We start from the raw sequence: 25749 nt of genomic DNA on the forward strand, positions 1-25749 counted from the left end.
CTGAGGTCTCATGCATGCCAACCATGCACTCTATCACTGAGCTACATCCCCAGCTTCAGAGTTCTGCTTCCACATAGTAAATTGATAGGAGTCTTTAAAAGAGAGAGAAGATGGGAGATACTAAATGTGTAGAGAGCATTTGGGAGACTAGCCTGTGCTCTAGGAGAACAATGGTAAATGGTACATTTGGCAACTGGTTTGAGGTGCATTATCAGGGGGAGAGAAAGGCATTAAAAATAATGCAGATATTTGTAGTATGGATTACCTAATTGGGAGGTGGTGATGCTTTATTAAAAAACAAAATACTGGAGGAAGAACATGTTTAAGTGAGACAAAATGACTTCAGTTTTCTTCTGTGACAGAATGTTAGCTGTGTATACAATATTCATTCTCTTTTTTTTCAATGTCAGAATTCACATTTTATTTGGACCTATACTTATCCACCTAGAGATATTTCCTAGCTTTCCTTGAAGATGGTTGTAGCTCTGTGACTAAGTTTTGGGTAATGTGATATAAGTGATAAGTGTTTTGTTAGATTCAAGGAAGGCTGCATAAGAGGAGATTTACCTGGAGATATGCCCTTTTACCTTGTCCTCATTCTTCTTGCCTATCATCTAAGGACATGGACACCCAGCAATAATCTTAAACTCTGAGATTACTAGAGGGTAGAAGCCATGTGATGGGTATTTCTATTGACAAGGGAGAACATACAAACCATAAATTGGCTACTTACTTTTATATATTTGTATAAAAGGGACATAAATTTCATCTGACTTGAGCTACTCATAGCTTGGATCTGTAGATGGTTGAACTTAATGTTAACTGAAGACACTGAACATATAGAATCTGAATTAAGAGCATAATATCCAGGTGAAGATGATCAATAGAGAATTGAAAATAAAAATTAATAAGTAGATAAATAAATAAAGTTGATAATTTTATTAGTATTTATTGATTCTTTTATATGCAAGGAGGCATGAGAGGCTTAATAGTTCACACTTGATATATAACTGATAAGTAGCACAGCTGTTATCAAAGCCTGATCTATGTGTAGCTGGTGTTAACTAGTGTGCTTCAGTGTGGGACAGAATTTAGAAAAAGGGCCCACAATTTATTTTAAGGAAGAACAAGATAAAAGAAGTATTTAAAATTACTGAAAACAGAAATACTTATTTGTGTGTATGTATTTCTATATAATTTAGGACTGCTTAATATACACAAAAGACTCATAACTAAAATAATGCCATTAAAGATATTCAGTTATTAATCTGAATCACAGTAAGTTGTGAATTAATGAGATTATTATTTCTCTTTTAAAAAAATTTTAAGAGGATTTGTCGCTGATATACAGGAATGCCTTTGACTTATGCGTGTTGATTTTATATCCTGCCACTTTGCTGAATTCATTTATTAGCTCTAATAATTTCTTTGTAGACCCTTTTGGGTCTGCTAGGTATAGAATCATGTCATCTGCAAATAGTGATAATTTAAGTTCTTCTTTTCCTATTTTGATGCCTTTAATTTCTTTCGTCTGTCTAATTGCTCTGGCCAGTGTTTCGAGAACTATGTTGAACAGAAGTGGTGAGAGAGGGCATCCCTGTCTTGTTCCAGATTTTAGAGGGAATGCCTTCAATTTTTCTCCATTCAGAATGATGCTAGCCTGAGGCTTAGCATAGATTGCTTTTACAATATTGAGGTATGTTCCTGTTATCCCTAGTTTTTCTAGAGTTTTGAACATAAAGGGATGCTGTACTTTGTCGAATGCTTTTTCCGCATCTATCGAGATGATCATATGGTTCTTATTTTTAAGTCTATTGATGTGGTGAATAACATTTATTGATTTCCGTATATTGAACCAGCCTTGCATCCCAGGGATGAATCCTACTTGATCATGGTGCACAATTTTTTTGATATGTTTTTGTATCCGATTTGCCAGAATTTTATTGAGGATTTTTGCATCTAGGTTCATTAGAGATATTGGTCTGTAGTTTTCTTTCTTTGAAGTGTCTTTGTCTGGTTTAGGTATCAGGGTGATGTTGGCCTCGTAGAATGAATTTGGAAGTTCTCCCTCTTTTTCTATTTCCTGAAGTAGCTTGAAAAGTATTGGTATTAGTTCCTCTTTAAAGGTTTTGTAAAACTCTGCTGTATACCCATCCGGTCCTGGGCTTTTCTTAGTTGGTAGTCTTTTGATGGTTTCTTCTATTTCCTCAATTGATATTGGTCTGTTTAGGTTGTCTATATCCTCCTGACTCAATCTGGGCAGATCATATGACTTAAGAAATTTATCGATGCCTTCACTATCTTCTAATTTATTGGAGTATAAGGATTCAAAATAATTTTTGATTATCTTCTGTATTTCTGAAGTGTCTGTTGTGATATTGCCTTTTTCATCCCGTATGCTAGTAATTTGAGTTCTCTCTCTTCTTCTCTTCGCTAGCATGGCTAAGGGTCTGTCGATTTTGTTTATTTTTTCAAAGAACCAACTTTTAGTTTTGTCAATTTTTTCAATTGTTTCTTTTGTTTCGATTTCATTAATTTCAGCTCTGATTTTAATTATTTCTTGCCTTCTACTTCTTTTGCTGTTGTTTTGCTCTTCTTTTTCTAGGATTTTGAGATGAAGTATGAGATCATTTATTTGTTGGTTTTTTCTTTTTTTAAGGAATGAACTCCAAGCAATGAATTTTCCTCTTAGAACTGCTTTCAATGTGTCCCATAGATTCCGATATGTTGAATGGATTAAAAAAATGTGGCATTTATACACAATGGAGTATTACTCTGCATTAAAAAATGACAAAATCATAGAATTTACAGGGAAATGGATGGCATTAGAGCAGATTATGCTAAGTGAAGCTAGCCAATCCCTAAAAAACAAATGCCAAATGTCTTCTTTGATATAAGGAGAGTAACTAAGAACAGAGTAGGGTCGAAGAGCATGAGAAGAAGATTAACATTAAATAGGGATGAGAGATGGGAGGGAAAGGGAGAGAGAAGAGAAATTGCATGGAAATGGAAGGAGACCCTCAGAGTTATACAAAAGTAGATACAAGAGGAAGTGAGGGGAAAGGGAAAAATAATACAAGGGGGACAAATGAATGTCAGTAGAGGGGGCAGAGAGAGAAGAGGCGAGGGGAGGGAAGAGGAGGGGGGATAGTAGAGGATAGGAAAGGCAGCAGAACACAACAGACACTAGTATGGCAATATGTAAATCAATGGATGTGTAACTGATGTGATTCTGCAATCTGTATTTGGGGTAAAAATGGGAGCTCATAACCCACTTGAATCAAAGTGTGAAATATGATATATCAAGAATTATGTAATGTTTTGAACAGCCAACAATAAAAAATTAAAAAAAAAAATTTTAAGAGATGTTTTGTTAGATGCTCTTTCAGCCTGAAACAAATGGGCAGAACTTAATTAATTTTAAAGTTGTAAAGTCATTTAGAAGCCCAGTGTCCTACTTTTTAAGATAAGAAACTGAGAGAGGCTGAGGCTGTAGCTCAGTGGTAAAGTGCTTGCCTCCTATGTGTGAGGGACTGGGTTCAATCCTCAGCACCACATACAAATAAATAAAGGTACTGTGTGTTCATCTACAACTAAATAAATATTTTAAAAAAAGAAAGAAACTGAGACCTGAAGCAGCTGATGGACAGTTGATTCACACTCAAGTTTTCCAAATGCCAGGTTGAAGAAGTCTCCATTGAGGTTCTGAGTTCTTATTGATCCTGATACCCAGACTTGAAGTGGTTAGGTATTACATTTAGATTACTCTTTATAGCAGAGAGGGTAAGTCAAGCCCAAGTCCAGCAATGGAGGTTGAGAAAATTACTCATCTCAGTTCTTCTCTTCAATAAATTTGGATTTTGGTTTAATAGTGTTATTTGGCCAAAGAACATAGTGGCATAAAATTCAAGCTCCTCATTAGAGTATGCACAGGCTATGCCCTGTGCTCCCCTCCTGCTCTCCCTGCACTTCACTTCGCTATCACCAACAATGGTCCTGGAAACTACCAGACATACCCAGACCTCAGTCTCATTTATAGTTCCCACTGCTTAAAATATTCTGCTATTCTTATCTGTAGAACTTCATTCTTCACTTCCTTTATGTGTTGCTCATATGTAATGTGATAGGATTTATTGCTGCCTTTTATGTTTAAACAGAATTGTTTGTTTAATTATGGTTGTATCCATTAACTGTCTATGCTTTCTTCTTTCAAAGGGTAGGCTCTTGCTTTGCTTATTGCTACATAGCAATGCATGAAGTGGTATCTGCCTAACATCTAATAAGTGCTCAATAAAAAATATGTTGAATGAATCATGAGGACAGTGTGTAAGGGCTAACTTACAAAAGTAGTATTCTATAGTATAGGCTGTGATTTTGAAGCCTATTCAACAGAGTCAGTTTGCTTTTCTTAAAAACCACCATGGAATACTTGAATTCAGGAGGATTTGACATGTTGAAAGTCAAATGCTAAAAATCATTCATTTGGAACACTTTGGATGAAGCCTTTTTGGAGTCTTCTGTAAGTAACTAATATGAGCTTCCTTGTCCCTCAGCTGCTCCAGATTTCTGGACTATTTGTAAAGGACTAGGCACTCAGCCACCATTACTGTTTGGTAGTAAATGACCCATATTGATGTATTTTGCTTTTTGTTATTAAGTGCAACTTGAAAGAATTCTCTTCAGAGTTTAAGTCTTCATTTTTTAGCATAGAAAGAGACTGAAAATTTTATACTTACAAACTTATGGACATAGAACTGCAACTCCTAGTAATATGACTGTGAACTTATTAGTAAAAATTGTAATGACAATTTCTGTTTGTTGAACTCTGTGTTTACACTAGTTCAAACACTTTACATGTATTATTTCTAAGAGTGTGTCACTATCAGTGGGTAGGGAAAATTTTATAGTCAGAGAAGAACAAGATATTTACATCCTTATGAGGCAGTGCATAGCTGTACATGCCTTCAAGGAAATTGTAATTTTATGGTCTTAATGAAGGAGATGAAATAAGAATAATAAACAGTAGGAAATGCAGAAATTCAATGAATCAGACAGAAAATACATCTATAACAAAGCCCCAGGTGACTGAAATATAACCTGTGCATAACCAGCAATGAATGTGTAATAAAGAATGTCTTCACATGATTTCTTTTAAAACAAGCTTTAAGTGAATAAACTCAAGGCTTTTTATTTTGCTTGACAAGTATTTAATTTTCTAGTGTGACCAATAATGTAGAAAATAAAGAGAAAAATTAACTTTCTCAAGTTGAGAATTGGGAAAAATGTGTAAAACCAAACAAACAACAAATAAATGATTTGGGAAAACAACAAAGTGTTTTAAGACAAAGAGAATTGCAGAGTAGTCAGAATCATAAAATTGTGTCTTCACCAGACAGAAAGTTGGTCATTCCTAGCTAAGCAAAGCAGCTATCTTCATTTGTTGGCTTTCCTGTGGAAAACAGAGAATTTTAACAGGTACCATATGGAAGCAATGCGATGAAATGCAAAGAAAAATGGCCAGTTTACCTGAAGATTCTCTTTATCAAGATAGTTTGTTAGTATTTTGCAAGAGTTTCTGGAGAATTTATTTAGTTGCATGTGGTTTGAGAAAGCAACATTTTCACAATCTGGGAAAGCAATTCTGGGAGGATTGAAAAGAGAGAAATTCATCTTGTGATTTTTCTGTTCCCAGAGTAGCATTATCTATGAAAATGACTTGCATACACAGTTAATATTGTAATAATATGGCAGAAAATAAGCAATTCTTTTAAACCATCATTGTATATCACTAAAGATACATGCATCTAGAAGTTATACATAATTTATGGATTTTCTAAATATTTAAAGTGTCATACATGGCTGATCTTAGTTTCAGAAATTATGTTTATTTTGCCACTAAGTTACAAATAGAGCAGATAAATGAATACAAAAGTAATCTCGTGATTTACTTAGTTGAATGATATGGAACTTTTAATTTAAATCCTCAATTTCCATAATGCTAATCTGTATCTATTTGACATTACTTGCAAACAAAGAGAATAAATATTGCCATAGTGTACCTTGTGTTTTGAATGCAATAGGTTATTAAATCAAATGAGGAAACTGAAATTATTTCAAATCTTTGTGTTTTAATTTTTATATTTAAGCCTTTCTACCACTTTTAAACTCATATTAGTTTTCAGAAAAGTTTCACTGATCCCTGCCACCACTATTTATTGTCCCCTCTTCCAGGATTAAGCCCTGCTGTTGCATTTTCACCTCTCTTTTCCACGTCCCCTTTCAATTGTTGATTTAACGTCTCTGCTTCTGGACTTTAGAATAAATGCCTGGAAAGCAGGAATGATGTCAGTCTCATGAACAACCTAAAGCAAATGAAGTTCCTTGGTTCATCAGTTCTTCATTATTCCCTTCTCTGTTGGCTCATTCTAGCAGTAAACACGCTATTACTTTTCCTTTTTTCCTAATCTCTCTCCTGAATCCATGTCCCCCATTTCTTTCTTCCTTATAACTTTTCAGCAAAACTGCTTGAAATGGTTGTCCATACATCTTACCTTTAATGCCTCTTTTTGCATTTCCTCTTTGATACATTGTAATAACCCATCACTCTACTGAATATGCTTTTTTTTTTAAAGCTCTGAACTTATTTATTTGTTGGTCTTAAAAACTCTTATTTTTGACTAGACTCAGAAGTAGAAGCTCTCAGAGAAGATAGCCTGCATCTCTTGCTGATATTTTCCTCACATTTTTCTTGGGCTTCTTTGATTCTCTTGGCCAAAAGTTTGTCATATTCTGCAGTCTCTTTCTCATTCTTAGTAGATTATTTCTTCAGAGTAATATGCTGGCACTTGTGTTGCTAGACACATGAAATAACTAGATGCTGAATCTTGGGTGCTGTGGTTCAGGATTTTGATCTTCCTTGTGTAAGGGTTTTTCAGACAACATATTGATGGACATCATCTTCCTTAGAGAGATTGAAAAGTTTGTGGGTTCTACTAACTCTTTTGGTTCCAGTCAACCTGACACAGGAGTATCCGTAAGTCCAGGAATATCCTTCTCTCCTTTTTTTGGTAATGGGGATTCAACTACTCAGAGACACTCAACCACTGAGCCACATCCCCAGCGCTACTTTGTATTTTATTTAGAGACAGGATCTCACTGAGTTGTTTAGCACCTTGCTTTTGCTGAGACTGGCTTTGAACTCATGATCGTCCTGTCTCAGTCTCCTGAGCCACTAGGATGACAGGTACGTGTCACCACACCTGGCCTTCTCTCCTTCTTTTAGAAAACAATAACCAGGTAGAGAATGCTTAGATTGGCATCCAGAATGCATCCTCCAACAGCTTTGCACTTTGTCTCTCTAGTTGGCCTTGGTCTGTAACAGGAATATCCCTTATTCAGTAGCAGGCAAACATGACCATGGGTCAAGGCACCCTGCCTCATGGGGAATCCTTGTTTGTCATTCCTGTTACTGATTCAGACCACAATAACCCCCTTCCATTCTTCACCCAGAGCACCAGCAGTAACTTCTATGGCCATATGTTATAAAAAGTATGAAGTTTGTGTTCATTGTCCATTTCAATGAGTTTCTGGCAGCCAGTGACTGAGAAGGAGATATTCAGCTTCTGAATATGCTTTTATCAAGGTTACCAATGTATGCCAAAGGTCATTTCTCATTTGCTTATCAACATATGTCAGGGACTATTAATATAAGTTCCCCATACTTTCTCTACTAAATCAGCTATAACTTGGCAACTATGTATATCCAACTTCTTCCACAGAATATCTTTAGGTAGCTGTATAAATTCCCTAAAGCTGCCTTTAAAAAGTACCACAAACTTGATAGCTTAAAATAATTTTTTTTCTCTCTCATGGTTCTGGAGGCCAGAAGCCTGAATTTAAGGTTGCCAGGCAGCACTTCCTTGGAAGGCTCCAGGGAAGAAAAGATTCTTTCCTGTTTCTTCCAACTTGTGGTGGTTTTACACATTCTTTGTTTGTGGCTGCATCACTTCAGTCTGTCTCTACCATTATGTGGTCACCTCCTCTTTGTGTTTTTATCTATAGTTATTTATTCTTTTTCTCTGTTTTTTTTTTCTTTTGTCTCAGTCTTTTTAAGAATTTCCCTCATGCTACAGAGGCCCATACAAAAGCTAAGGGTTCCAAGCCCTCCAGGTAGACTCTGGCCTCCTAAAATTTAATCACAGGGAAGGCAGGTGAGCATCATGTGACCGCTTGTCAGATAAGGTAGTGGAATAAGACTGTGCTGCTCAATGACCATGAACTCCTCCAGGCACAGATGACTGTGCTCCCCGACTTACAACCTAAGGACAGTAATTGTTTCTTCTCTATTAAGAAAAAGAAAATCAAATTTCTCCTTGGTGGAGTAACCATGCTTGGGTAATAGGAAGAAAGCTTTCCTACATTTTTGATACTCAAAGTGGGATTCCCAAAATCATGATAAACATGAAATATGTAGCTAAGCAGGCTCCAGTGAATCTAGAAATAAATACCTCTGCATGGTTAGATCACATGAGAAATAGTGCTTTCTATGTACAACCTGGATGTGATCAGTTTCAAAGTTAATCTCATGGCATCCATGAAGTCTTCTAAGCTCCTCTTGACTTGTACTCTGACTTTCAGCCAAGGTCCTAAAGGGATCTGATTAGGAAGGTAACAGCCACACCAAGATCCACATTTGAGAAGAGAGGCTGGAGAAAGGAGTCAAAGCAGAAAGTCCTGAGGCCACCTAAGGAAGGTCAGAAACCTGTTTGCTCTGCAGCCCCAGACCCCAACATGGAGACATCCAAATGTCTTTTCCAGCTTAGATTGTATATGGAAAGATCAATCAATGGAGGGAGAGAAAGAGGTGGATGAGACAAGGAAGAAGTTTTCATTCAGGTTTCCAAGGAAAGCTCTTCAGATGGATAGAAACTTGGGCAAAACCCAGAAACCCATAAATCAATGCCCAGAATGTATGAGTTATCAGTTTTCTATTATCTGAGGATTCAAAAATGAAGTAGAAAGGCCTGCTGAGTCCAGTCCAAGCCTGGGCTATCTAAGTCTGTTTTCTGATTTTGGCATTGAAATGGTACATTTCTTTCCAGGCTTCCTTCCTCCAAAATGGAATGACTGCAGGGAAAGGGTTATTACAGCAACATTGCCTTGGGGTGAGTGGCTTCCTGGATCAGAGTTAGATGACCCTGTAGATGACCATAGGAATGCAGGGTCCTTGCATTCAAAGATCCAGCAATAGATCACAGACCCCTACTGGCTTCTGGAGACTAGAGCGGACTTGCCAGGATGCATGCTCAGGCCAGCATCCATGTCTCCTGTGCCTCATGGGCGATGAGGTGGTTTCAGCAGGAGGGTTTAATAGAATTACTTTCTACTCTATTCCTACCACTTCTTGTACAGCATAATACCAAGGATTATGGCAAATACAGAAAAAACCAGAGATGAAAATACAATGAGGAAAAGGGCCAGGCTACTCATGGGTGGCACTGGAGTATTGTGTCGGACCATTTCATATTGTCCACAGAAGTCAAGAACATATCTTGATGTAGCTTCTCCTATTCTGGGGTGCTCTTCACTGTCAGCTCAAACAATTTCAGGGAAATTATGTCATGATCATTTGAGAGATTTCCAATGATGAAGTTGGTGTCATACTCTGGACACCTCAGATATCCATCATTATCTTCAGTTGCCTCTTGACGTAACAGATCATAAGGAAGTGGTCATAACAGATATTAAATAAAATGACTGCATAGTCCTATTCTCTGTGAGCCACCCATCTTACTCATGATCAGAGCTATGGGAACCATTGCTCACCATGGCTGAGATGTAGGGGAATACTCACTCTTGCTGCTTATCTTTATTGGGGTCATGTCTACAAATAATTCCAGCTCCACAAATTGTGCATTTTTCCTTAGTTGTATTTGATAGATCAGATTGTTGAACAATCCTCAAGCATATTCTTCTTCTGTTGTCCATTGATCTTGAAGTATACCTCCATCTCTCAGTCTCTCAGGAAACATGGTACCAGGTTCCATAAAAACAAACAAACAAACAAAACAACAACAACAACAACAACAAACAGGTCTTAGCTGTTTACTTTGCATATCTGGAATAAGGCAGATATGCTGGATCATCATCATGGCATTGCCCATCAGATTTCACATTGAGGAACTGCCTGTGCCCACATCATGGTTTCTGCCCAGACCCAAGGAGAAGGAGTATCATTCTGGACCCATCCTGATCAAACACTACAATCACCACTGCTACCATCCAGAATCACCACCATCTCTTCCCCTGCTGTTCTTTCATCTCTCTGTGTGTCATCTGATTTAGGGTCCACACAAATTATCTAGGATAAAGTCATCTCAATATGTTTGTACCTGCAAAGACCATTCCCCCCCCAATTAAGCTTACATTCAAAGTTCCAGGGATTAGGATATGGACATACTTTTGAGAGTTCATCATTCAACTCATGGAATGATAAGATTCAGGATGCTAATTTAACAACTAGTTAACTTTGTCATTCAATAAATAGTTATTGAGTACCTTATATGCATCAGGCACCAGTCCAGGATCTGGAAAGAATGGTAAGCAAATTCTTCCTCTCATGGAATGACAACCTAGTTATGAGAAAATGTATTTAAATATATTATTTAAAGTAAAACACACCAGTACATTTCTTAAACTCATAGAAATAGTTTCGAACTTGTAATTAAGCTGCTAAGAGTAACAGTTTTATAAAACCCAGAATATACAGAATATGAAACAATCATTTTCTGGTTCATTCATTGCCAGACCAAGATATCAGATGCTTTTCCTATGTGCTAAAGTGAAAGAAAAAATTGAGTGCCAAAAGTCTGGTTAAATTTATATTTATCTGTTGACAAGTGTTACAAAGCCATGCATGTAGTGTGACTATAAACCCCCTGAGTAAATAAGAAAGTGATAGCAGGATGAACTCGATTTCCTTCATTAGTGTTTTATTTATACCACATTATTAGCATAATTAAAATAAATATAAGCATCATACCAGCTATACCATGAAGCCAAATTTGAATTCACTTCTGTTTCTTAAGGATTTAATTGTGCTTTTTTTTCTCTGTTGTCTCTAAACTAAGTACATGCTATTATTTCTGGTTAACATTGTATGCCTAGGCAATTGATACCCACCCCCAACCTCATTATCCATAACCTTGTGTTGTGTTAGTAAACTTTTGTATATATACTTCCTAGTAGTCAATAAATATTTAAAGGGAAAGGTCATATATTTTCAGGTTTGTTTCCCTAGCACTTAACATAGTATATGACATGTAGTAGATATTCAAAAGACAAATTAAAATTAGTCAACTATCAGCCTGGGAGCTATCAGGAACAGGACTGCTTGATGCTGAATGGCCAAGCTACATTTTCAGTCGATCTGCGATTGAATCCTTCTTTATCAGTTTAACTAACTCAATATCCTTGCCTGTGAAAAACAAAAAATAATAATAATGAAGGTCCTAAGAGGCCATGGTATTTGCAGAACACAATGCCTATTTCCTAAGCATACACTTATTATGTACCTAAATCTTAGGAAGCATTCAATAAATCTTAGTCATTAATACTGCTCAGTTTATATTCTTCACATTATTATTTTAAACATGTGTCCTGACAAAGCAATGGATTCTCACACAAATAGCTTTTAATTGAAACATATGGAAGTTTCAATTTGGCAGGACCTAAGGTTTAAAATTATAGGCAACTTAATTATTAGAAAGCATAATTAACGGTTCCAATTCTGAATACCATTAATTATGATATTTTAGCGACATGACTTAGAAGAATTAGCTACATGAGGCACACACATTTATAAAAAGAAAAGTAAGTGGTGATTTTTTAATTGTTTTTCAAAAGCTACTCTCTTTGAATGGATGCCATCCTTCACTTTTCTCAATCTTTAATACTTCATATCCAGCAATTCATTATGTTTTAAAAAGGTTTTCTCATTAAGTATTTCTTATATGCCTCTCTACTTTCTTAATTTGTCAATTGTCTCTTTATGACTTTCAAAATTGAAGTCATAGAATTTAAGCAATAAATAAAAATAATACTTATGTGAATGAAATTTGCATTTATATTACTATATTTAAAATATATGAATATATTTTTTAAAATTTTGCCCATTTAAAATATGTTAAGTTTTCATTTCTAAAAATCATATTATTAAGAAATAAAGATTTAAATATATTTTGAGAATAGTCCAATAGCATTATTTAAAGTATATATTTCAATAGTATCATCTAAACGTATATATTTTAAAAGTACACACACACACACACACACACATGCTTACACATACAGAGAAAGAGAGAGAAGCAGCACTGATACATGGTTACAATCATATTCAAGAGTCAGTCTTCCAGGATTCAAATATGGGTTCTGCTGCTTAATATCTGGATCCCATTGGGTAGAATACTTAATTTCTCTATGCACCATTTTCCCCACATCTGTACAAATGAAGATAATAATGTTATTTACTAGCAAGTTGTTGGGAGAGTTTAATGAGTTAACTCATTAAAAGTAGTCAGAATAGTGCCAGACTCATAGAAAAACTGAATAAGTGCTAAATTTCAAGAAGGTAAATCAAAGCTGAAAGATCTCTTAAGGCCTAGCATTATTCGTCACATAAAGTTATTTCCACCACATTCTATTTATCAACATAAATCATAAGATGTCTCCAAATTCAAAAGATGAGCAGATACCAATAATACACATATTCTCTAGCTAGGCCAGAGCTAACTTGGTCATAACTGCTCTCTGGCCAGTACAGAAATATAATTGCTCAGGTTGTGCCCTGCTCAAAAGATCTGGCCAAGAGAGTGGTGAGTCATGGGCTCTGTTTACCTAACCAATGCCCTGCTACAGAGTTATATCTGCTACATGGAAGAGGTACCTTTTTCTAATCTTTATTTACATAGGCTCTTGATGGAATATAGGAAATTTTCTCTATGTAAAGAACTCTAGTCTAGCCTACTGGAGGGTGAGAAGCCATGGGAAAAAGAACTGAAATATCCTAGCTGACATCCAGATTTCCTGGCAGCTATATATATGTGTGACCCCAGGAAAGATCAGAACAACTGACTAGTCACAGAATTGCTGATCCACATGATGTTCAGCAATAATGAATACATTTTGCTCAAGTTTCTAATGTTTGGGATGGTTTATCACCTAGCAGTAGATAATTGATACATCTATGTAGGCCAGAAGGGAAGGAACATAAGTAATTCTCAATTTGAAATTTATCTCTGGTACTTATATTCTCTCAGCTTCCAGTGTCATTTCCAATGATAAAACACTGACTCAGAACATCACCTTTTCATGAACAGAGACATTATTGCATTATATAGATCAGTTTGGTCTGCAGGAGCAGAAACAATGACTATAGAGATTTGAAGGATACTTTATGATGTTCACATGGCCCCAAAATGTCTGTGGGCTTATTGTCTTTCTGGTTACTCTGTGCCTCATGCAGGCTACAATAAAAAATTCAGAAATATTTAAAAATACTAAGTTCCTGGCTTGTTCCATTATCACTGAGCAAGTGCTCTCTTACAATATTGATAGTAATTTATGTGTTTGAAAGGTAGTGACTTCTAAAAACACTAACTAAACTATCAACTCGTGTGTAATGAGGAAATAACATAGGAGGAATCTTAACTAAGTAATATTAGAAATAAGTGAAATAACATTTAAAACTGGAAACATAAATAAATTATATTTAATAGGGAAAATTAAATGATTAGATGAATTTTTGCATTTTGGCCAATTTTACTGTCTTAAGATTCCATAAAAGTACTTATTTACTCTTATTTCCAGTGATTTTTCTTTAGCTGTAAGTTACAGAACCAATAATTTTGATGCCAACGGGGAAAAAAAATGGAGACACTTAAGGAATCTTATAAGATTCTTTCTCTTTCCTTTCCTACTTCATTTTCTTTCTTTAAACCCAGAGTCTTTGCTAGAAACGGAAGGAACAGCAAATGCTATCTGCATTCACACTAGATTCCTGCTGGAACTTCCATTCTGATCTTGAATGTTTTCATTTTGTTAGAGCAGAGGGCAGGCCCAAGCAGTCTACTCCAGCCTGGACTTCTTGGTCCTTGAGTATAAAGTGTCACCCAGGTCCACAACACCCATCTCACCACATGAAATGACTTAAGAGTAAATTATGAGAGCTACATGGGGCATGGTGATATGGACCCTTCCACCCCAAATCTACATTCTGGTAATGTGGCCCCTCAAATTTAGAGTTCTTTCTTGCTAAAGATAAAGGGATAGGGATAAAAGGGCTGGACAGAGGCTGGGATGGAAATAAGGAAAGATCTGGAGGATATGGAGAGGATATGGAGTCTGTGACTTATGCTCATCATATGGTACCACACCAGAATGGGTAGGTAATGAGGAAAAAAAGTCAAGTCAGTCCAGTTAAATAATAAGTTAAATAGCAGAGAGTTTATTGTGTCATAGTTCTACTAGATGGGAAAATTACTGACTTGTTAAAGTCAAATCTTGTTACCCACAAAATGGGAATAATCATAGGACATGCCTTACAGGATTATCAGCATTGAATAAAACAATGCATTTAAAGCATTCATTGCAGCATATAGCAGACAGTGCTCTCTAAATGGTAGCTACTATTATAGTACAACTATTTTGTTCTGATAAGCAGCAGAAATTTTAATTTTATATAATTTAGCATAATTTGATTGAAGCCACAACTAGCCAAATCTCACTACTTTATCAAAAAACTATAATATGACTAATAAGATTTATGTGATATTACTCAGCTTTAAAGAAGAGTAAAATTATGGTATTTACCAGTAAATGGTTGGATTTGGAGAATATCATACTAAGCAAAATAAGCCAATCCCACAAAACGAAAGGCCAAATGTTTTCTCTAATATGTGGATGCTAATTCACAATGGGGGACATTAGGGAAGAATAGCATTACCTTAGATTAGGTAGAAGGAAGTAATGGGAGGGAAGGGGAAGGGATGTGGGGATAGGAAAGACAGTAGAATGAAACAGACATTATTACTGTATGTATATATGTGACTACATGACCAATATGATTCTGCAACATGTACACTCAGAAAAATGAGAAATTATATTCCATTCTATGTGTGATATATCAAAGTGCATAAATGTATTCTACTATCATGTATAACTAATTTAAAAAAAATTTTAAAAAGATTTATAATTACTATCAATGTTATTCATAAAAGTATATAAAAATCTCAAAGACAATAATATTATTAGGGGATGTCATAAGATAGAAGCATAGAAAAAGTTTAGATGAAATCATTATAACTCTGCTAAATGGGAATACTATTGTCAGAAAGATACTTTTGTCAGGAAGCGTTATTTGAAATGTGTGCATTCTCCTGTGTTTTGAGTTGCCAGAGCTTTCAAATTGCCAAATTGAGTTGTTCCTTCTCAGTACTCATCTTATATGATTTATATGCAGCATTTGACATGAAAATCGCATTTCTCTCCTTGAAACACACTCTTCTATGACACCACATTTCCCTGGCTTTCCTTCTCTCTCTCTTTTTTTTAAATTTTCTCTTCACAGTTTCTTGTGTTTCTTACTTGTCTTCTTAGCCTCTAAATACTGGAGTATCCCAAGGAATAACCTTTGAGCCTTTATTTTCTAGCTGCATTAATTCCCTAGATGATCTCATAAGTTTAAATATGATCTATTTACAGATTACCCCAAGTTTATATCTTTACTTTCAATTCCAGACCCATATGCCAAGTGCTATTTTATTTGTTCACTTGAATGTCCAACTCCACATGTCCAAAATTAGCTTCTTTATCTGTGCCCATCTGTTAATGGCAACTCTTGGTACCATTCTTGATTCTTCTCTTTTCCTCACATGTAAAATAGCTTATCAGCAAACCTCAGTTCTACCATCTGTATGTGTGTGTATACAAAGATACCTGTACATATATTGCCTGATGATAGGGATACAGTCTGAGAAATGCCGTGTTATACAACTTTGTCATTGTGCAAACATCATAGAATGTATTTTCAGAAACTCAGAGGGTAGAGACTCTCCACTTAGGTTATGTGATAGTCTGTTGCTCTTAGGCTACAAACCTGTATAGCATATTGGTGTACTCAGTATATATATAAACATAGGTAAGATACAATAAAAATACTAAGATAGGAAATTTTCAGCTTTGTTATTATCTTATAGGTCCACTGTCATGAGCATTCTATTATGGACTGGAAACATCATAATGTGGCACAAGAATATCTGTCTATCCAGAACTAACCAACACATAACCACCTCCACAACCACCATCACCTCTCTCCTAGGTTATTGCAATAACCTCCTATTTCCTTACTTCTACTTTTGTCTCCATATATACCCCCTATATATAGACAATGTGGTTTTGATAAATTTTAAGTTATATCATGTCATTTCTCCATTCAAAAGCCTTCAGTGATTTCCATTTCACTCAGAGTAAGACTCGAAGTCTTTTTAGGAACCGGGGTACTCTGTGTCTCTCTTGCCTTCCTGATCTCATCTCTTACTACTTTCTGACTCATTCTGCCCCAACCACACCAGTTTTTCTGTCTACCAAACTACAATGTAATCTCTGTGAAGATAGAGATTTTTGTCATTTTTTTTTTCTTCTACATGTAGCCAGCAGCAAAAGCAGTATCTGGCCTGAAGTAAGCATTCATTAAATATTTCCTGAATAATTTCTGAACTCACCTCTTTTTAGATAATTTTTTCCTCGAAGGCCTTTATATAAGGCATTTTAGAGTTTGAAGTAATGATTTTTTTCTTTTTCTATATTATGTTATTTATTTTCATTTTCTATCAAGATTATTGATAACTTTCCCCGATTCCCTATATTTTTCTGGTGCTTTCTTCCTCAGGCTCACTCACCTTCCCCAAACTTGATTCCCCACATCTGTGATGCATTGTAATATAGTTTGTTTCCTTATCTAGATTAAGTCTGGAAAAATTTTATCCTTGGCCTAGGAAAGAAGAATGGAAAATTAAATTCTGATATTCAGTTTTAAAATCATTTTAAGTAAAAGGCCACAGGCAAAAATTAAAATATGTTTCGTTTAAAGTAACACTAGTTGCTATAACAGATGATATCTATAATATGAGTGGCTTAACACAACGGAATGTATTTTTTTCTTCACTTGCATAAGGTCCAAATTGGGGATTTCTTATCATTGGGTTTATAAGTGGCTCTTTCTATCATGAAAATCTGACACCACACAAGTTTGCTATGGAGAAGGAAAAAAATATAGAGGGCTACTGTGGGATATTTTATAGGATGTGCCTGTGAATGTACATCTACTCATATCACCCTGTCTGCAGTTTAGTTAAACCTAAGTGCAAGCAAGGGTGGGGAATGTGATTCATCTGTGTGTCCAGGAAGAAGAAGAAAGAAGTGTGGTGATGACTAGTCCAGAGTCATTGTCATGCTTTGTACTGCCTTCCTGTCTCTTTTTACTCTTCATTGTGGATTCTCATCATGCTCAGCATTTGCTGGAATCATACTACTAAGGATTTCTGATATTTCCTGGTTATATTTTTAATTCTTACAAATATGATAAGGTCTGTTATTATCACTTGTTATATGGGGAAATTAAGGCACAGAAAAGTTAATGTGTCTAATATCACTAGTCGGTAAGTGTTGAAACTAAGATTTGGCCCAGACTATCTGAACTTAGAGTCTACCTTTCTAACCATGACACTGTTACCTCCCACGTTTTGAATAGGTAAAAATTTTTCTCGTATCACATTACTTCTCAAGGAGCCAAGATGAACCTGGAGAGAACTACTGACACCTTATTCCAGCTTCAGATGGCCTCAGTTGATTTGCTTGTTTGATCCCAACATTTATGTCCCCAAATCTTTTAACAATAAAGACACAGTATATCTGCTGGTTTTATATCACTGCCCCAAATAGAGTTACAAAATGGGGCTAAAGAATGAAATACTTTCTTTTTGCCTTGTTTGTGTAAGAATTCTGCCAGAATATTTTATTGAGGGCATTTTTCATATTTCTAACTTCCTTAATGGAAAAACATTTTACAAAAAAACACTGCAAGTGATATATTAAGTATAATAAGTATGATTAAATCTCTTGCAAAAAGAGTTCCAAAACTAGTATAAGCATTCTGTATCCTGGTACGATACCATCTGCTAAAGATATTTATTCTGGAAAAAAAGCCTATAAATTATCTGATACAACAGATATAGTTTAATCTGGGCATCAAAATACAATAGATAGCAGAGAGCAAGATGAGTTCTAAGATAGCAAGATGCAGATTTTCAAAGGGAATATTCAACTAATGGATTTCATTCCTCACCAAGGGTATTCAAAAGGGTCAAGTTGATAGAGGTTAGAAAGGGTTTTGTGAGGACAGTTTCTTTGGAAAATAGCATATGCTATTATTTACTACCAGCTACCCTCTGATAAGGGAGAGATTGTGTGTGTGTGTGTGTGTGTGAGAGAGAGAGAGAGAGAGAGAGAGAGAGAGAGAGAGAGAGATTGATGTGTACAAATACAGTGACTTTGCTCACACCCAGGCTATAGGGAGAAGCTTCAAAGAAGACCACTCTCAGAATTTGAAGTCTCCCATAGACATGGGAGAGCACATTCACCTTATCCGATGCCTACCAGAGGTCTCTGGAAGTGGAAGACTGCCTAAATTGGAAGCTAAGTAGAGGGTACTGTCTGGGCATAAAACTGAACTCCACTCTGAATGGGCCAAAGGAGTATGAGTCCTAGGGAGCAGTCCTTGGGAAGGGACAGCACTGACCTAAATAATTTGACTCCTGCCAGTTAAAGGCAAATTAACTCCTGCAGACACATTGAGTGCTGGATCATCAAGCAATCAGGGGCTAGGGCATGATGATTGTTGAATCCACTACTAAAGGAATAGAACAAGTAATCCATGTCCCTCTTTATAATAATAATAAAAAACCTAGAGGAGGAGGAGCATCTGAGAACTCATGAAAATGTCTGGGAGAAGCATCTCCAAGGACAAGAGTATGAAGACATTTTATGGTAGTATCAGTCAAGTGAAAACTCTCCCATCTTGACTCATTTCAGTTAGACTCCAGATAGGCAATTAACTATGATCCCTAGGTAAGGGAAAATATGTAGTCTAATCTTTGAATGAAGATAAAATTTCTGCTGAATGTATTATACTGGGATTATGTACTAAATTGAGACTCTGTTCTGAAACTGTCTTTTTATTTCCTAAGAGTGTCCAGAGATATCATGGGCCTACTGGAGTTTTTATCCACTAGTAATAGAACCCCCGCCCATGAATGCATTTTAAAAAGATAATGGGAGACAAACCTAAAGCTGATTTTAGATTACATCCCATGATTTACATTGATGATTACATCTCATCATGCAGTGCACTGATTATATGTATAAAGAAAATGTTACTCTTAAGTAAATATGGATTTTCTAATATCACTAATTCTCACTTCCATATGGATTTTTGACACACCATTTTTCTGCATTTTAGAGAGCAATAGATTTATTATTTAATTTATTGATGTTTAAATCTTAAATGACTTGAGAATTATTTATAAATCTATAAATTAAACACATTACTTAGAGAATTATTTCTAGGGTATATATGGAAAATTGAGATTCTAGTTGAAGAAGCTGAAAGAGGAAAGTTTCTAGGTTTTTATGTGTCCATGGGGTTGTCTTAACTGAGTAAGTTTTTTTTTCTTGTGTTTTCCCCCCTCTCATTTAGAGTCCTTAGAAAAAGGAAGCATATCTGGAGTGTATGTTAAAAACTTGACAGATCATTTTTTTTCTGCATCTCAGTTGAAAACATTGTTCTAAACCAGAGGAATGAATACATGGTTCTTTGTAGATTGGTGTGGCATTGTTTTTAGGGACTTCCTTTGATCATGCCATTTAATGGGTCAGTTGACATTTTTTATTATTATCCACTAAATTCTTAGTATCCTGCTTGGCATGATAGGATTTGGAGTTCAGTCAAAACAAATCCAACATTTTTTTTTCCTTTCTTCTTCTTCTTTTTTTTTTTTTTTTGGTCAGGCACTGTACTAGACCATAAGAAAATTAACCTGAATAGTTAATGCAGGCATAAAGTCTGGTTGTAAAATATATATAACTAATACTGTGTTTGGTGGGATAAACATCAAATGTGAAGCAAAATATCAAAAAATGAACTTGAGCAAATGAAGAATGATTCATTCTATGAAAGGATTAAGAAACTAAATAATAATTGCTATCATTTATGGATATAACTAATAGGTACCAATCAGCAACTAAAGTCTAGGTCTGTTTGATTTCAAAGGCTATACTCTTATTAGCCACACCGTGACATCTGAGATTGTGAGGGATCATTTTAAATTAAAAGAGCAGTATATGTAAACATACAGATTCTAGAAGGACGTTGTAGTCCACAGTGGCCGGCATGCCTTAGAAGACTTGGAAAGATAGGAGACATGTTGTGGGGGATCTTGAATTTCATCATAAGAAATTTGGCTTATTTAAGTATATAATAAGTAGCTTGGAAAAAAAATACAAAAAACCCCAGAAAGGACAAATAGACAATGACAATATTTAATATGTGGTAATTGTCTCACAGAGATTAATGTTTATCAGTGTAATTTAAAAACAAATGTACTCTTATTTCAATGATGGTGTTAAAAAGTGATATAAATTTCATCTAAATCACCATATTATTGCTGAGTTGAACAGTGACTGTTTGCTTTTGTATTTATAAGCATGTTGATACTAAGTACTCATCAGATTCATAAACATAGAATCGGAGAAAATTTCATGTGTAAATACACCACTTCAGGAAGTGAATGTCAAATGATGCTAGACTGCACACACTGAACAAATAAGGTGTTCATATCAGTGAAGACAGATAAAGGATGAAAGATCTTTGTCACCTCACAGCTCATTGTACAATAGGTACACCAAACTTCTGAGGACTGGCACCAGACCCACATCTTTAGTGGGAGTAGTTGACAGAAGCAAAAAAGTCATACTGAATTAATGTTAATTTGAACTTTATACATTTGGTAGTTTGGATATTTAGTTTATAAATTTGCTCTGGTTCCATAATTGCACAGATGTTGTAACGCTGAAGATTTTATACCATTTTAAGTTAATGTGTATTTAAATAGGATATACTGCATAATTGTACTTAAGGCTAACCTTGGGACCCAGGAAAATTTTGTTCTTTAAAGTTTGAAAAATAAGGGCTGGGGATGTGGCTCAAGCGGTAGTGCGCTTGCCTGGCATGCGTGCGGCCTGGGTTCAGCACCACATACAAACAAAGATGTTGTGTCTGCTGAAAACTAAAAAAATAAATATTAAAATTCTTTCTCTCTCTCTCTCTCTCTCTCTTAAAAAAAAGTTTGAAAAATAATTGAGGAACAATCAATCACTACTGAGAAATGTTAAGATAGTATATGAAGAAAAATGTGATAGTGGGTGAGATAGAATTTCAAACACAATAAGAGAATATGCTGAAATAGGTTAAGCTTAAAGTGTTTTTGTGGTAGATAGCAAGGACAACTAGAAAATTCAGTCATGATCATACTATGTGTTGGAATATGGAAGGAGTTGATATGCACAGGAGGACAATGAAAATGTGACTTATTTGGGGGTACCACAAAACACAGGATTAAAGGATTTGGGTGAAGGAATTTATTGGATAGGTGATTCCAGGGCACTGGAGGGAAGAAGGATGATAGAGGGTGGGCCATGAAGTTACATTACCACTGTGGGTCACTAGAGGTGAGTCCTACTGGGGAAGTATGAGAGCAACTACAGAACATTTGCCTTGGAATTATCCCATCAGTGGACCAAGAGGTTGGGATATTTATACACCTACTTCCTTTTGGTTGAGAGATTTTCCCAGAGCACAGAGATTCTGTGGCACTTCTGACTTGCTGCATGGAAAACAAACAGGGTATGAAGTCTGAAGAAAGCCTTCAGGCAAAGCAAGGCTAGTCAGAAGAAGGGCTGTGTACAAGGAAGTGGTGAGGCCAAGGGAATATGGAAGGAGCATCTACTGCATTTGTTACATGATCGGTTTAAAACTGCTAGTTTTGTGGACTAAGGAGACTGTCAATTCAGAGAGGTTGTAAAGTGCCTTGAATTGTGCTAGCACCTTCACACTGAATTCTTACAAAAATTCTGCAGTATAGTGTTTCTCTCCATGTTTTAAAGGGCACAAAACTCACCCTCAGAAAAATTTAGTACCCTTTGAAAGTCACACAACTAAGTCATGTTGAAGTTAGAATTAGGAGTCATGTTTTCAATATTTCTGACCTGGAGGGCTCTGATCCCTCTATTTTCTAATGAAACGGAGAAAATATAAAAGACTTTGGAAATTTGAAGGGTAGAAAGTAATAATGAATTTAGACAGTGCTCTACTTTTCATTTATATTCTATGTTTATTAAGAAATTGACTTTTCCTTATTCTAATTAATTGCAAATGGCCAATAATATTCTCAATGGTAACATGTTACATAATAGTTTCATGTTTCCTTGAGAGTTTATTCTAGAGATATTTAGCATAGAAAAATCCTTAATGTTACAGGATAGTATTCTTAAAGATACGTTTGTATTTCCGGCAATAATCTTAAGTGTTCACAGGATCAGTAATATATAATATTACTATATTATTCTTATAGGACTTTCCATTATACAAAAATAAATTAACAAATTAATTTCAGTGACTCCTTATACAATAATAATTCTGTGATATTAGTAAGGGTCCTGTTATTACCCACATAGAGATGAAGCTGATGTTCAGAAAGACACATCTTGTCTGATGTGATTCAGCTCATCTCTTATAAGAGTGTGTCTAGAACGGCATGATCTCAGTTTTTTTAAGAGAGAGAGAGAGAGAGGGAGAGAGAGAGAGAGAGAGAGAGAGAGAGAGAGAGTTTTTTAATATTTATTTTTTTAGTTTTCGGTGGACACAACATCTTTATTTTATTTTTTATGTGGTGCTGATCGAACCCAGCGCCTGGCGCATGCCAGGTGAGAGCCCTACCGCTTGAGCCACATGTCCAGCCCTGATCTCAGGTTTTATTTGTGGAATGCAGAGGCAAGTCCCTTTATAAAATACATCCATTTGTATAAAAAGCAAACTTTTAGTACTGGAAATTTTGTTACTCAAAGTAATCCTATTGTAAATCCTTTGGTAAACCACATGGCTTGTCTTAGATCCAGATAGAAATTTTTCACATTTAGATTTATTTGAAAGTGATGAGTACTCTAGCCATTTTTTGCCTTGTGAATGCTTATAATTATCTTTTGATGTACCTCCTACAACTTGAAGTTTTTTCTTCATGGTGGACAGAGATTTTCTTTAGACAGCATGCCCCCTACTTTGCTGCTGCAGTCTTCTGCAGATTGTGTACTGGTTGATGTCATTTCTGAACTATTGATTTCAATTACCTTACCCAGGTCCTTAGGACACAGTGAGAAACATGATACCTAATTCTGAAGAAAGACACTTTAAAGGAAAATGTTCTCAGATGAGGATGGACCTTTTTCTGTTCTAGCATGAAAATCACTTCTATCTGCATTCATTGATGTCAGTGCTGATGGCGTTATTACATTCCTACAGACATTAAGACCTCGAAGACTTGCATGTGACTTATACTTTTCAGCTTCAAGGAAGGTTGCAGTTTGTCAGCAGTTTGGGGATGTGGTTCCTCTCTGATGCTTGTACCTACTTAGCCTCATGGGTTTGGGGTCCTTGTCTTGAAATGGTGCCATCTATCTTTGATCACAGCTGTCATTTCCTAATAACCTGCAGCTTCGGGCTGTTTGGCTGTGTCGCTTTAGAGTGTTTTTTTTCCTGCTTACCTTGCATGTGCTTGTTCCACTTCATCTCATCTCACTTTATAAGCAGTTGCTTAGGAATTCTGTTGTAATCTATCTATCTTTACATTCCTAACCCCATAAAACTGAGGTATAAAGCAACATGCTTCAGTGATGGGAAGTTGATCAAATGCTTTGAGTATATGGAATCATTGATGTGTTGAAAATCAGGGAAATTAGCAACCTTCATTGTATCCTTTAATCTTAGTTTATATTATTTTAAAAAACAAAATATACCATATTCCTTATCCTAAGTGGAAATTTTTAAGCTTGGTAAAGGATAAAAGAAATTGCCTACAGATTCTCTACCTAGAAAATGCCACTGTTAACTTTTTTTTCATGTAATTAAAATATATATTTATTGTTATTTTATATATTGCTCCTCTTATTTAACAGGATATATAATTTATAAGGATAATTTTAATATTTATATTCTATTTAGAAAGATTTCTCATAAATTAATTTACTCAACCTAATCTCTACTATGTTAATTTTTAATATTTTAATGCATATCACTAAATTGCCTTCTAAAAGTGTCATGAAAATTTATATTCTTATTAGTAGTATACAATAGTGCCTATTTCACTATGCCCTGATAATCCATAGCTATTCTCTTCAAAACCATTGTTTCTGGTAATGTGCTGGACAAGAAATGCTATGTTCTTATTTTAATTTGCATTTATTGGACTTCTAGCAAGGATGAACAATCGCTATATATTTTTAAAACTCGTTGTCCCTTCTTGTGAATTTTCCATTTATATTCTTTGTCCACTAATCTATTAGTTTCTCAATAGTTTTCTTACTGATATGTGTAATTTTTGTAGCAAATAGATTACTCCTTTATCATATTAATTGCACGTATTTTTCAGTTCCTTTTTTATTATTCAAAAGCTTTAACTTTAGATGTAATCAAATAACTAATTCGTTTTCCTTGTGTTTTTTTTAAAAATATTTTTCTGTGTTGTTTTCCTAGTAAGGAAAGTATTCAGCTATAAGTGATGGAAATCCTAATTAACAGATACTCAGAGAGTTTCTTGATGCTCAGAGAGGGATTTCTTTTACTTGCTTAAGCAGAAGTCTGGTATTAGGTTGTAAAAGGTTTAGTTTCTCAGAATTATCCTTTCAGAACAAGGGCATTTTTCTGTTCTGCCATCTTTGATTATTATCAGAGATTTTATGTATATACATAGAAGTAATTTCGTGAAAGAAGCTAGGGCTCAGAGAAGTTAAGTGATTTTTCTGTTCCTGTCACTTGGTAGAGGAGTTCCATGTGTCCCTTTTCTCAATCTCTACACTTCTAATTGTACCCTACCGTTACTTGATTATCTTCTGGGGGTCTCACACTGATACCTGCCTGTGGCATATAGTACATATTACAAATACAATTTTGCTCTGCATTCCATCAATATATGCCAGGCAATATTATGTTTTGGCAATTAAAATCTCAGTGATTCAACTTTTTTATAATAGATAAAATGCTTTAGGTTGAAATACATGGATCGACTCCATCCATATCTTCTAAATTAAAAAATATTACTTATTTCCATCACATGTTTACAGATGTAGTAGAACTCTTTAAAAAAGGAGCTCAAAATTTTTAGATCACACTGTGGTTTTTTATTTTATGTATTAAGGTTATTTTATATTATTCTTATTTTTTATACATTAAAATATAATTTATGGGCAGTCAATTCAGAAAACTACTGAAGTAAAATGTCAGATAGTTTGACTTAGACAGACCAAAGAAAGAAATGTTGTCATTAATTTTTACAGGTCTCTCACAGGCAAATCTAAAATATATATATA

The 25749-nt window shown here is 35.2% G+C and overlaps 1 protein-coding gene and 2 pseudogenes across 6 annotated transcripts in view; 1 reads left to right on the forward strand and 2 right to left on the reverse strand.

The window, feature by feature from the left end:
• Positions 1-25749, forward strand: part of Macrod2 (mono-ADP ribosylhydrolase 2) — a 1954610-nt gene that overhangs the window by 417555 nt on the left and 1511306 nt on the right. The window lies entirely within an intron of this gene.
• On the reverse strand, positions 6668-9337 carry LOC107145980 (annotated as a pseudogene).
• On the reverse strand, positions 9367-10027 carry LOC107146084 (annotated as a pseudogene).

The sequence above is a fragment of the Marmota marmota genome, unplaced genomic scaffold (assembly GCF_001458135.2).
Source record: "Marmota marmota marmota unplaced genomic scaffold, marMar, whole genome shotgun sequence".
In the NCBI taxonomy this organism is placed as follows: domain Eukaryota; kingdom Metazoa; phylum Chordata; class Mammalia; order Rodentia; family Sciuridae; genus Marmota; species Marmota marmota.